This window comes from Hyperoodon ampullatus (genome assembly GCF_949752795.1).
Source record: "Hyperoodon ampullatus genome assembly, chromosome: 4".
NCBI lineage: Eukaryota > Metazoa > Chordata > Mammalia > Artiodactyla > Ziphiidae > Hyperoodon > Hyperoodon ampullatus.
Genome location: NC_136917.1, coordinates 138,691,809 through 138,707,456, shown reverse-complemented (window position 1 = coordinate 138,707,456; position 15,648 = coordinate 138,691,809).

Below are 15,648 nucleotides of genomic sequence, written 5' to 3'. Positions count from 1 at the left end.
AAGACCAACTTTACATCAGACATGGTTTTCTTTTCAAAGAATAAAAATATTTTCTAATAAAATCACATGGACAGAAATACTGGTCAGACTGAAATCAAGCCAATTAAGTGTTTCTTTATGATGATCTATTTCAGTTTTATTTAATCTAGTTATACATATTCTGAAGTAATTTAAATTTCCATCTGCCACTTTTATAAAAGGTTTTCGAAGTTGAAGTTTAATCAGCCAAAAAACAGAATTTTTTTGACTAAACTACAGAAGTAATTTCCAGTTTCTATAACGTTGAGACTCTTTCTATACGACTGATAACTACAAAATAAAAGCAGTTATTTTATTCAGTGCTTATCTACAATCATTTAGAACATTTGACTGACACGTGAATGTCCTGACCTTGTGAAATAAAGCCCCAAACCTGAGAAGTTAACTCAGCACATTTTCGTGAGACTTGTTTGCAGACTATATATATACTACTAGAATAGAGAAGTGTCCATACCTCTGTATTAAGGATGTCAGCATTTCCATTAAGAATAGCCTAGGTAAGAAATTTAACTTGATTCAATCGTTATATTGCTTGAGTTGCTTAGGCTTAAATACTCTACTAAAAATACATATTCTGATTACCTGGTTGCTTCAACTAATGAACATATTTAAATACAGAATTTGATTCCTTTTACTAGATATACATCTCCTCTCATTTGTACTTTGGCTTCTCTTTGGTAAAATAACAAAACTGTACATCTTTAGAGTTTAAGGCTTTTCTGTCTTACAAGAATTTATGTATGTAGGTTTGGAAGCAACTCAATCTGAAGAATCATTTGAACAAAGCTTAGTGCTTCAAACTTTGGAATTGATTGGTAAAACACCATTTAAAAACAAAAGCAGAAATAAAACAAAACAGAAACCAGAGGAAATTTAACACTAGGGGGCACTGAAAGCCTCTCCCAAATTTTTGGCCCCTGCTTGTTCAAGCTGTAGCCTGGTTCTCATTCCCGCTTTCTTATTTATAATCTTTAGGGGATAGTATTCTCCTCTATATTTGATTAGTTGATTTTTCTGTCAAAAGGTCAAAGATTGAATGGGGGAAATAGTGTGTCCACTTTTATTTCAGGACTGGACATGCTGTATGGCCAGAGAAGCTTCTGCATTCCCACACAGCTATTTCTCTGGCATTTCAATTTTTAGTAAAAACCATGACCCTTAAATAAGGTACTTACAGACATGACCCATGTAATCCACCAAAGCAAGCGTAAATGACCATTTTCTGTTATTCACAGGTCTTACAAGTGATAATCTATCTTTAACGCAGATGATTTTACTCTACAACTATTCAATAATGATAGGTAAATTATATCAGTATTTTCTTTGTACCCGACACAGTCTGATGCATTTTGGTAGGTAGGATTTTCTCTTTTATATATATATATATATATTTTTTTTACCACAGCCCTAATGATGTTGAATCAGTCATTTTTCTCTACTTTGTAGATTGGAAAAACAAGACACTGGAAGATTAAGTAATTTACTCAAAGATAAAATTGTTAATAAGAGCGAGAACAGGTCCAGAAGGCAGGCTTCTGTGGTGCCAACATTTCTTTAATTTTGATTTATTATACATTGAGCATTTGGCTCATATCCATAGTTTGCTCCAATTTAAAATATCTCCTTCTCTTCTGTGTGTCATACCATATGTCCTGCTTTTGTATCAGAAAATATAGCTACCATTGTTAAAAAGAACCTATAAAACCAAGAAATGCTCTACAATGTGCAAGTAATATATTTTATAATTATATCATTTGAACAAAAATTTTTATTACTTCAAAATGACCCCCATGTACATGAACGTATTTGTTACATACAAATCATCTCTCTGTATTTCTTGCCTAATCAATCACTGAATAGGATAAGCATCTGTGATGGGTCAAATACTATAAGAGATACAATGTTATAGAGTACTACTTCCAGTGTCCTTAAGAGACAATTGGTTAGAAATATACATGTAAAATATATGCAACTTTGACCAAATGGACAATGAGTAGTGCAGAGTTACATTGCTTGGAATCTTCCTTTCCTCTGTATTTCTCCCTCTCTCCATTGTTTAGGGCCTAATCCAAGCACCATTGTTTTGTGATTCTTTTTTGACCATCTCAGACACTAGTCAATCACCCCATTGCTGAAATTCTAATATTGCTGAGTTGTAAGAGTCTTATAGATTCTGGATACCAAACCTTTCTCAGATATATGGTTTTAAAATATTTTCTCCCATTTTTTGGTTGTTTTTTCAACATTCTTGATGGTGCTCTTTGATTTACAAGTTTTTAATTTGATGAAGTCTGATTTACCTTTTTTTTTTCCTTTGTCACTTGTGTTTTTGATGTCATATCTAAAAATTCATTGCCTAATCTAAGGGCATCAGGATTTATGCCTAAGTGTTCTGCTGGCAGTTTAATAGGTTTAGCTCTTTTATATATATCTACGATCCATTTTAAGTTACTCTTCCATTGCAAGTAGATATTCAGTTATCCCAGCATTATTTGTTGAAAAGACTATTCTTTCCCCATTAATTTTCTTGGCACTCTTGTGGAAAATCAATTTACCATAAATGTGAGGATTTATTTCTAGACTCTCAATCCTATCACATTGATCTCTATGTTTATCCTTATGCCAATACTACTCCATCTCTATTACTGTAGTTTTATAGTAAATTTTGAAATTGGGAAGTATGAATACTCCAAATTTGTTCTTCTTTTCAATATTTTTTAGCTATTTTGGTCTCTTGCATTTCTATTTAGATTTTCAGATAAGCTTTTCAATTTCTGTAGGAAGGCAGCTGGGTTTCAACAGGGATTGTGCTATATATAGAGATCAATTTGGAGAGTATTACCATCTCAACAATATTAAGTTTCCCAATCCATGAATGTAAAATATTGTTTTATTTATCTCAGTCTTCTTTAATTTCTTTCAATGATGTTTTGTAGTTTTCAGTGTCAAGTCTTGACTTACTTTGTTAAATTTAGCCCTTTTTTTTGATGCAATTATGAATGGAACTGTTTCCTTAATTTCCTTTCCAGATTAGTCATTGCCAGTGTATAGAAAGACAATGGATTTTTGTATTCATTTTTGTATACTGAGCTTGTATTCTGAAACCTTGATTAATTAATTTATTAGTTATGATAGGTTTTTAATAGATTCCTATATAAAGTCAAGACATCTTCAAAAAGATGGTTTTGGTTATTCCTTACCAATCAAGATGTCTTGTATTTTCCACTTTTTTTTTTCCTGGTTAGTATTTCCAAGACAATGTTTAATATAAGTAGCAAGAGTAGACATCTCATCTTGTCCCTGATCCTAGAGAGAAAGCATTCAACTTTTTACCATCATGATATTAGTTGCGGGTTCCCCAGAGATAATCTTATTTGCTTGAGAATGTTCTCTTTTTTTTCCTGGTTTATTGGGTATTTTTATCATGAAAGTATGTTGGATTTGTCAAATAATTTTTATGAATCTATTGAGATTATGTCTTTTTTTCTCCTTTATTTGATTAATATAAATATGGTATATTAATTTAATTGATTTCCATGGTTAAATTAACCTCATATTCCTAGGATAAATCCTACTTGATTATACTAATTCAGTTTCTTATTATGGGTCTACTCAATTATTAAATTTCTTCTTGAGTTACTTTCAGTAGTTTGTATCTTTCTAGAAATGTGTCCCTTTCATGTAAATTATATAATTTATTGATAAAATGATTGTTCATAGTATTCACTCATAAACCTTTTATGTCTATAATATTGATAGTAATTCCCCCTTTTTTATTCTTGATTTTAGTAATATGATTCTTCTTTCTTTTTTACTTGGTTAGTCTGGACAACAGTCTGTCATTTTTAACAATCTTAAAAACCTAACTTTTGGCTTTGTTGAATTTCTCAATTTTTTAATGTTCTATTATTCTGTAACATCCTATGGAAAAACCCAAACGAAATTTTTGGCCAACACAATGCTTCATCTATTACTGCATAAGTCTTAATTTTCTCTGCATTCTGCTTGCTTTGTTGTTAGTTTTCTCTTTCTTACGCTTATTAAAGTGATATGTTAAGTTGCTGATTTGAGATCTTTTTCCTTTTTTAATATAGGCATCTACAGCTATAAATTTCCTTCTAAGCATTGCTTTAGCTTCATTTCATAAATTCCAGTATCTTATGTTTTTATTTTTATTAATCTCAAAGTATTTTTTTAACAAAAACACTTATTTGAGAGGATACATGATCCCTAAATTCATTGCAGTATTATTTACAATAGCCAAGATATGGAAGCAACCTAAGTGTTCACTGATAAATAAATGGATAAAGAAGATATATACAATGGAATATTACTTGGCCATAAAAAAGAATGAAATCTTGCCATTTGCATCAACATGGATAGACCTAGAAGGTATAATGTTAAGTGAAATAAGTCAGAGAAAGACAAATACCATGATTTCACTTGTATGTGGAATTTAATGAACAAAACAAATGAAAAAATATAACAAAACAGAAACAAACTAAGATACAGAGAATAAACAGGTGGTTGCCAGAGGGGATGGGGTGGGGGATGAGTGAAATAGGTGAGGGAGATTAAGAGGTACAAGCTTCTAGTTACCAAATAAATAAGTCACAGGGATGAAATGTACAGTGCGGGGAATATAGTCAATAATAATGTAATATCTTATATGATGACAGATGGTAACTAGACTTATTGTGGTGATCACTTTGTAATGTACAGAAATATCAAATCACTATGTTGTGCACCTGGAACTCAATTATACTTCAATTTAACTATATCAATTAGTTAATTAAAAAGAAAAAATAATTTTAAAAAAAGAGTGGATGAAAGTTACCCTCTCACATCTTTTGTAACACAGAGTTGTATTTTATTTTTTCATCTGCCAAATTTTATATGAAACAATAAATTCTAGTTTTTTTTTGTTTTTTTTTTGCGGTACGTGGGCCTCTCACTGTTGTGGCCTCTCCCGTTGCGGAGCACAGGCTCCAGATGCACAGGCTCAGCGGCCATGGCTCACGGGCCCAGCCGCTCCGCGGCATATGGGATCCTCCCAGACCGGGGCACGAACCCGTATCCCCTGCATCAGCAGGCAGACTCTCAACCACTGCGCCACCAGGGAGGCCCTAAATTCTAGTTTTAATTTGCATATCTCTGATAATTACTTATGATAAACTTTTCTATGTGTTATGCATACAAGCTTCTTTTATCAACTGGTTCTTCTCATCATTTGCATACGTTATAAATTTTTTTTTTTCCGGTACACAGGCCTCTCACTGTTGTGTCCTCTCCCATTGCGGAGCACAGGCTCCGGACGTGCAGGCTCAGTGGCCATGGCTCACGGGCCCAGCCGCTCTGCGGCATGTGGGATCCTCCTGGACCGGGGCACGAACCCATGTTCCCTACATCGGCAGGCGGATTCTCAACCACTGCGCCACCAGGGAAGCCTTTACCTCCTTTTAAAAGATCTTAACAGTCGACTTAAAAACTTTTTTTAAAGTGTTTTCTAGTTTCCTTTGTGAGGTATTCTTTATTTACTTCATTATTTAGAAGTTTATTTTTCAATTTCCACATATATGTGAATTTCCCAAATTTACTTCTCATATTTATTTCTAAGTTCATTTCTTTGTGGTCAGACAACATATTCTATATTATTTCAAACTTTTAAAAAAATTCTGAAGCCTCTGCTATGGCCTAACATATGGTTTATCCTGAAGAATGTTTTCATATGCACTTGAAGACAATATATTCTACTTCAGTTAGATGGAATGTTGTATAGATGTGTGTTAGATCTAATTGGTTTACAATATTGTTCAAGTCTTCTATTTCTTCAATGACTTTTTTTGCCTTGTTCTATTTATTATTGAAAGTGAGGTACCCAAGTCTCTAGTTAATATCTTGGTATAGGACATATCAACTTCTTATACTTGTGCAGCTGTTGTTTAGTTTTTTATTTAATATAAAAGCAAATTTTTTCACATGTCTGTTGTGTATGCAAAATTATATATTGTCCCAAGTATGTCATCTTGGTTCCTTTTACCCTTATTGAAGATCTTCAGTAATATTTAAACTATATAAAGCTGTAACATAAAAAATGCTTTTATATCTGTGTCACATGCAGATAATGTAAGTGAGAACCACTGAGATATTCTGCTGCTCTGTGTAGTAGCTGCTATCTGTTTGAAGATCTGGTGATCTTTCATACAGGTCACTTTTTTGACCTACTGCTATTAAGCTATAGCAAGGAACACTGTGGAATGGAGTAAGCTACTGTTTTTTTCCTCAAATCCACTGAGTGTCAGAGGTATAATGTAATTTGGGGGGATTCTTGGTGGGCTCTGAAGCAAACAATGCAATTTCCTTAAGAAGCTTTAAATAATTATTTCAATCATGAGTGAGAATTTAGAGAAGAGCTTATGAAGAAGAGAAGTACAATTTGCAGGAGTGAGGGAGAGAGAGTGAGACTGCAGGGTAAGAGGAGAGACACCAGAGAGTGAGAGCAAGAGGAAGAAAGCAAAACATTAGAAACCGGAGCAAGTATAACAATAAAGAAGAGATGTGAATCTTAGGAAACTTGAAGAACTAAGGATGAAGGTAGCAGTAGGAAGTTTTGCAAGCCTTCAGGAAAAACAATTAGGGAGGGCAAAGGAACTAACATTTACCTATAGCATTGAAATCTGACAATTATTTAGAAATAACTGTTCCGGGTCCAGTTACACTTCTAAACACTTAGCAAACATAGTTTTAGTAATTCCCTTAGGTACCCTATTAGGTATATATCATGCCCACACCCCCACCTTTTACAGATCAAGAAACTGAAGTTCTGAGAGCTTTGTTAACTTGCCTTAGGTTACACAGTCCCAAGGTGATAGAGAAGAAATTTAGACTCATGTCTACACAATTCCAAAGCCCATGCTGTTCAGAATATATTTTGTCAATGGTTCTCTCCAGGGCACTACCACCCTTTAGATCAGCAGTCCCCAACTTTTTTGACACCAGGGACCTGTTTCGTGGAAGACAATTTTGCCATGGATGGGGTTGGCGGGGGGATGGTTCAGGCGGTAATGCGAGCGATGGGGAGCAATGGGGAGCGGCAGATGAAGCTTCGCTCACTCGCCCGTCACTCACTTTCTGCTGTGCGGCCTGGTTCCTAACAGGCCTCAGACTGGTACCGGTCCAAGGCCTGGGGTTTGGGGACCTCTGCTTTAGATAGTATTTTACAAATTTTTTATGGGCAGTTTTTGTTCTTGCAATGATAGGGAAGCATTATTGATGTTCAGGGCAGAAAACCACAGATGTTCCCATTGTATCGGAGTCACAAACACACTACACTTCTAGTGGTTTCTAACTACAGTTTCTGATTCTCAATGAGTCCAGTTGCAAGCAACATGATTTTTTTACCATGTTTCCTGGGGTAACATCTTAGCTTAGGATACCACAACAAAATACCATAGACTTGATGGCTTAAACAACAGAATTTTTTTTTTCTTGCAGTTCTGGAGGCTTGACATCCAAGATCAAGGTGCCATCATGGTCAGTGTCTGGTGAGGTATCCTTTCTGACCTGTAGATAGGCACCTTCTCACTGTGTCATCACATGGTGAGGCGAGAGAAACAGAGAGAGATCTATCTCATATCTTCTTCTAAGAAAGCTACAAATCTTATCAGATTAGTAGCCCACCTTTGCGGGGTTCCTGGACCCAATTTCAATGTGTGTGTATGGAAGGGAGTGCTTCCCCATACCTCCAACAAGCAATTGTCAGACATTAGCTGGGTGTCCTACAATTCAACTCAGTTCTGATGCTATCAACCCAGAGATAGCACTAGATCCCTTAGGTTAAAAGTTTCAGTCCTATAAGACTGCCTACCCTACCACTTCAGATGTCAATTGCAAGCCCTCGTTGTTAACTATGATTCTCATCAATCAACTATAGATTGGGGCTTCCCATGACCCCCTCCTGGGACTTCAGTCACCAGTCTCAAGTCCAGGTTGTTATCTGTACTTCTGACTAACCTGCTATAAACCCAAAAACACCCCCCCACACACACCTTGGGGGTCTATTAACTTGCCAGAGCAGCTCATAGAACTTGGAGAAACATTTTGTTTACTAGATCACTGGTTTGTTTTAAAAAAATGATAACTCAGGAAAAGCCAGATGGAAGAAATGCAATGGGCAAAGTATGTGAAAAGGGCTCAGGCTTCCATGCCCTCTCCCAGCCCAACAATGTCCCCAAATCTCCACATATTCACCAACCTGGAAGCTCTCCAGACCCAGTCCTTTTGAGTCTTTATGGAAGATTCACTACATAGGCATGATTGATTAAAGCATTGACTATTGACAATTGATTCAACATCCATCTTCTCTCCCCTCTCTAGAGACCTGGGGGTAGGACTGAAAGTTCCAAATCACATGGTTAGTTCTCCTGGTGACCATCCCCCCATGCTGAGATGGTATTCAAAAGTCACTTTATTACATCAACAAAGTTATCTTTATGCTTTCTATTACTTAGAGAATTCCAAGGGTTTTAGGAGCTCCATGCTAGAAACGGGAACAAAGACCAAACATATATTTCTTATTACAAATCACAGTATCACACTGCTCTTATGACCTCAGTTAACCTCAGTTACCTCCTAAAAGCTTTATCTTCAAATACAGTTAAAAAAATATGGGGCTTTGGGCTTCAGCATACCCACACATTGGGGCAGGATAGGGTACATAATGCAGTCCATAGCAGGTAGTCTTAGTTGAGCAATTTTTTTTTTTTTTACAAATGATTCCTTTTTATTGGTTGGTATTGATCAGCACAGGGTGTAAGTTTGAGATATAGGTATATATAATTAAAAATATTTTTCATTTAGATTTGAAATTTGAGATCTTAAGATGGTGGGTAAGTTGAGCATTTAGATATTAAAATAAATATGTTTAATACGGTTCTTTTTTTTTCTTTTGCATTATAGTTAGGGACATTGTATTTTTTTTAAACTGTGTGTGGGGAGGATGAATTTCCTATCAAGATGGTAAGAGGTGAATTTTACAGTAATTATTATAAACAGGATGATTTGAGTCTGATTAGTCTATTATGGAGTGATGCCTAACTAATTTCTCAGCTTTCTGTATTTATTATTATCACTTACCCTCACAAAAATCTTGATAGGGAGGTGTTGTTATCTTTATTTTACAAACAAGTAATTTAGAGTCATAAGATTTGGTACTTAGGAACACACAACTAATATGCGATATAATTACCATGCAGCTGAGGTCTGTGTAATTCCATGGCCTGTATTTGTTCCTCACTATCTACCTCAATTCTTACTGGATGCAAAACAGACAGAGACACAGACCTAGAGATGTCAACTAGGCAATTGTTACCCTCTGTGGGAGGAACGACTGGTCATTCAACAGAAACCTTCACGAGAATAAATTTTTACAGGTTTTGATTCTAAGTAGCAGTGCCTCTTTCCTATAAAATTTTAGTAAATTTTAGTCTTAATTGCTAAGTGTTGTATCCCTAAGTTATAATTCCAAGTTAGTTTTCTTTATAAATTTGTACTGTTGACTGAACAATACGTACCCAGTTGACTGGTAGCACACAAGTAGGTTTAGGCAAATTAGACATAAATAGTACTTCTTAAAGGTTCTTAAGTTGTAATTATGTGACTTGGAGAAGTTAAGTATGTTGTCTAAGGTACAAAAGTGAGTCTGTTTAAGAACCATAGCTACAACCCAGTAAGTTACTTAAAATAAGTATTGGACTAAATATGATCTAAACTCCTCTCACCAGTTGTAAAACTCTTTGGACCCAGATAATTAGTAGGAGGTTTCTCCCTACCTATATTGATCTTTAGTCAGTGATATTAATAAGCAATTGTTATATAATTATTTTAAAGCTACGATTCACAGTCTATCACAGAAACACAATTAAAAATTATTTATTGAATATTTTCTCTTTCACAAGCAGGCCAATATTTCTCTGATAATTTAAAAATCTAATTCAGGATTTGATTCCTTTGTTTTCCTCTTTTAAAAATGTGGGTTGTCTTTCTCCCTTCTCTCAAGTACAAGTGTTTTGTTTGTTTGTTCGTTTGTTTTTTTGTGGTACACGGGCCTCTCACCATCGTGGCCTCTCCCATTGCGGAGCACAGGCTCTGGACACGCATGTTCAGTGGCCATGGCTCATGGGCCCAGCCTCTCCACATGGCATGTGGGATCTTCCCGGACCGGGGCACCAACCCGTGTCCCCTGCATCGGCAGGCAGACTCTCAACCACTGCACCACCAGGGAAGCCCACAAGTGTTTTAATTTAATGTTTCTGCCTTTGGCCCTTTGGCATCCACACAATTTAATATTAAAAAATACATTGCATTTATTATTACTTTCTGCTTCATTTCAAAAACCAAAATTTTTGTCACTTGAGGCAAGTAACATTATGAAAAACAACTGTGAACTGTGTTACACATTCAGTGCATCAGGAATGAGAGAGTATCATATGCAAAGAGATTTCTCTTTATGAATATTCATGGGAATAAATATTGGGGTCAGATTGGTTTTGGGTTTCAATGTGACTTTTTACTGAATGCATATAAGGGAATTTTTTTTTGAGGCAGTTTTTTTTTCTGCTATGCATACCTTCAAGATGAAAAAAATACATTATTTCTACAAATGGCTTTACACTGAAGGTGATTTGCATATCAGTGTGCCATTCTGTACACTATTAGACATCTTTAACACAAATCATGGATGCCTTTATTACTGAAAGCCTTTGAGGATGGAAAGTGAGAGTTGTTTGAAAATGTTAAAGGGGGAGAATGTTGAAATTGTGTAAATAATGATATCTAGCCAGTACAAAAACATTACCAAAAGAATATAAGAAAGAAAGAAAGAAAAAATCAAGTTCACATATAAAATATAGATAATTATTAACAAAAACACTATTACAAAATATTTTATAGAGAGAAAAATGTATGGGTGGTCACATAAATATGAATAAATGCAGCTAAAATGTTATCTCTATGCAGTAGTAAACTAATTTGTATACATCTAGAAAGATTTAGTTAGAAATTGATTTAGATTTAGTATAAATTTAAATTTCTAACTAAATTTCTTAATTATTATCTTTAAGGTCCACTTCTCTTTTTCTATGGTTTATTTATTTGTGTGGCACACAGCTGGCTGGTATTCTCCAGTAGGTTATTTGAATCAAAACACTGTAGAGGGCTTCTCTGGTGGCGCAGTAGTTGAGAGTCCACCTGCCGATGCAGGGGACGCGGGTTCGTGCCCCGGTCTGGGAAGATCCCACATGCCGTGGAGCGGCTGGGCCTGTGAGCCATGGCCACTGAGCCTGTGCGTCCAGAGCCTGTGCTCCGCAGCGGGAGAGGCCACAGCAGTGAGAGGCCCGCGTACTGCAAAAAACAAAACAAACAAAAAAAATTTGTAAAATGTGCTCTCTAAATAAAGTTTAATCAGTGAAATGAATGAATTTATCAATTATACACATACTTTGAAGAGATAAAGAAAACCCTCCCGTTAGGTCTAAAATAATGGCAGGCAGTTTGCTAGGACAAAAATCCTGGAATGCCTTATCTAAAATTTTCCAAGATGAGAAAAAAATAGGTATTATAGTTAATGATGTCTCTTCACTGGCTTAATTGTGTTCATTTTCAATATGTATTGTTAACTCTTATTTTGTAGGCTGAGAGAGACTAAATAATATCTGGACAATCAATCCTCTGGAGGCTCAGATTTCATAGTGTGAAAATGAATGTCCTATCTGTTACATTACACCCGCTAAATAAAATCCTGATTACCTATGCAACAAGGACCACAGAGGGCACAGAATAACATTATGAAATCAGTTATGCAATGCGATTTAGAACAGAAGCAACTCTGCCCATATAACCCAGGAGGAAAAAAAAGGAAGTCTCCACAAGAGCAGGGACACACAGAATCACTGCAAAACTACCAAGAACTCTTCAGTGTACTGTGAATTGGCCGTTATTATTTTAATGAGCTGGCTGTAATTTTTAAAAGCACTTGCTTTTGTAGGCAGATTCATAAATTCTCTTCTAATGGGGTCATTTATTAATTTGCCTAAAGATAATTTCTTATGACAAAAGCTTAACAAATTTGACAGAATGCATCTTTAAATAACAGGGTCTGAAATTGAGTTATTTTTTAATTTCCTAAATGTTTCCATTGTGTATTGTGCCACATACTCTCCAGTTGATCGTCTTCTCTTATGTCCAGATTGTTAGCACTCTAAACCCAGGAACGTTTTCTATCATTATTGTTTTTTTTTACTGAGAATATATATATATATATATATATATATATATATATATATATATATATATATATACACACACACACATATATTGCTTTCACTTTTACTTTCTTTACATCTATACTGTAATCTTACTCTCTATGAAAGATGTTAACCTCCTTTAAAATGCCCCAGTCTCCAAATTACTCTCTTTTTCCCTTACCTACTTTGTTTTCCTTTGACACACTGATTACCTCATTTGTATTTTAGTGTCTTTCTTCTAAGTAGAAGTTAAGCTTCTTAAGGACAGGGACTTTGTTCAGTGCTGTTACCCTGGAGCCTAGAATAGTGTCTGGCATATTGTAAGTGCTCAATAAATATTTGTTGAGGGAATAAATAAAAAGATGAAAGCTGAACACAATAGATTCATTTCAATTTACCTTTGTCATAAATGCTGGTCATTTTTTTATGACCTAACAGTGGACTTTAGTGTTCATCCTTGTCAGAAGTTATCCCCATGGCTGTTCTCTACAATCATTCAGCATTGTCCTGGTTCTGGCCTTTATCTTATCATACTCAGACTCTTCAACAACTTCTTCCTGTTTCTTTTCAGCTTCAGCCTGTCTCAGTTTTAGTCCATCTCCCCAATATTACTGGTCATCTTTTAAAAATAAAAAGTGTTCCATGTCACTCCTCCAACCTCACCTCCCACCAGTCCCACACCCTCAAAGTGGTGCATGAGACTAACTCTGGCCAATGCCTGAACACGGGGATAAGGGTATGAATTCCTACTGTGTTTTTGAAAAGATTAAATGTTATCCATTAAAATGTAAACCATGTGTATGACTTTGTAATACTTTTTTAAAGATCATTTTTATTAAAGTAAAAGTAACAGAGCTGTACTGATAAAGATACACAAGAATCACAGCTTTGTTTTGTAACTGCAATAAACTGGAAAACAATCTGAACCTGAATGGCCATCAAAGGCAATGTTAAATCTGTATTATGGATCATTACTTGGCTATCACAAAGAATGAGGTAGATATTTATGTACTAAAGATAAAGGATCTCCATGCATACATGGTTAACTGAGAGGAAAAATTAAGTTGCAGAATATTTTCTAAGATAATCTCACTTTGTTAAGGAGAGGTAGAGAGAAATAATGAGAAAAAAGGACAGAGAGAGAGAGACAGGGGTGAGGGGTGGGTGGAGAGAACATGCTGTAAAGATAACCTTGAGCTTTAAACCTGACTTCCTAATCAAAATATTTAAAATATTAAAATATTTGTATTTGGCCAATATCTCTTAAGGTAAACCTATAACTTTTCTTGCTCTATTGTAACATATATGCTTTTAAAATGTAGGACATATAGAATCTTAGATGTAGAAAGGCCTTCAAAGTATAACATTTGTTTCTTTGTATTGGTAAGAAAACTGAGGTTATAGAGAAATTAAGTTACTTAACTAAGTCATATAACATGTTAAAACTGGAATTAGGGATAAACTTATACTTTTGACACTTAGACTGGTAATCTTTCCAGTGAGCTTTTCTCCTTGCCTCTCAAGGAGAATATTTACTTCTTTTGGGGGCTTGATTTTGCTTAATTATTATCAATTATCTTGTCAATTACATGCAGAACCAGAGAATACTTTGTCAAGAATAAAAATAATACAAAAAAGCCAAAATAAAAAGATTTGTATTGAGTTAATTGGAAGAAAAAACTATGCTTTTTCATAGAGGTGTGATTAAAAATTACAACTAGATAGATAAGATAATAAATTTTAATAAACTTTAACACATTAATCACATACAAATAATTTGAAAGTTCTACAAGTTCACGATGTAAAAGAAAAAAAAGTGTCTAAGCTGATATTTTAAATTAAACTGGATATTGTTATGAAGGTCATGACAGGTAATTCAGTATGCCCCTGATTTGTCTGATCAATTATCACGTTAATATAGCTGAGATTTCAGATTCACCTATATTGCATGTTGTCTAGACACAGGCTCAAATTATAGTGTCATAAATAACTTCTGTTTTGCTTTTGTACTTGGGATATATATGGATCTGAACAAAACATAAACCAGATGGAATGCTTAAGTAGTTATATTTTATACTGGACTACTTTCTGCCATGAATTAATGGCTGTATTTAGAATCATTTCTGATTTATTTAGAACTTTGCAACTGCATTTTTTAATCAGGTAAAATATATGGCTTCTCACATAGCAGGAAGTCTTGATAATAGAATATTGAAAAATAAAGCCATCACTGTTGGTGTGGTAAAAAAAGAGAAGGATAAATGACAAGCCAAACTTTTTCACTGAACCCTGATGTAGAGCATTGTTGCTCAACAGGTCTTCTCTCAAGCACTAGCTGTTCAGAATTTGTAGAGGTGTTAATTAAAAAAGAAGGTGGGGAGGGAATTTTTTAGCCAAGTATGTTTGGGACAGCCAGATTTCTCAGCCCATTTAGAATGCATATTCCAACAGAATAGTTTATACAATTGTTGCTAATCTTATGCTATCTTTAAAGTGTTTTTTATTTGGCTTTCAGAGAATCCCTCAAGACTAGTGTGTTCTGTGGGATGTGCATAGGGAAATGCTGATATGGATACATTTATTTGATATACTTGAAATGCAAATTAGGGGTATGGTCAATAGGAGGTGGTGGAAAACTATAACCGAGGGAAGGACTGGAGGAATTACAAACCATAGACTTGGTACTCCTCTTGAGTAAGTGCTTGGGAACTTCCCCAAGCAAGGTGAACTCTCCACATAGAAGTTCCATGGACATCAACATATAAATAGATTATAGTATAGTAAGGAATACTACGTAAAGTGCCTTTCATGGTGAACTAATACTTTGGCTTAAGTTTATGTTTGAAGCAGATTGTTACCACATCTTATAATCATGAAGAAGGGAAAAGAGGTAATTGTAGAATAATTGAACTAAAAGTTGAACAGAACTCATAATTAGATGAGTGAATATTGGTAAAGTACTTTAAACCGGGCTGGCACATGGAAAGTGATATTTAAATGGTTGTTAAATAAAATAAAACATGGTGGGAGGAGAGGAGAGAGATCAATGTAGCTTTGAAATGAATCTAAATTATATATGTATCAAACTATTTAAATGTCTTTTATTTGAAGTTTAAAATAGTTTATTGTTGACATTTCCACTATGATTTACTTTCTCCTTCAATTGAAATTATTATATCCAAAAAGTCATCTCAGACCTTCCTGTCTTTTGAATAGACGATAAAGCTTAAATTGATACCTATAAACTCATGTAATGTTTTGGGAAACTTTGTTGCTTAGTGATAGAGTAGCTGGCTCATATTTCATA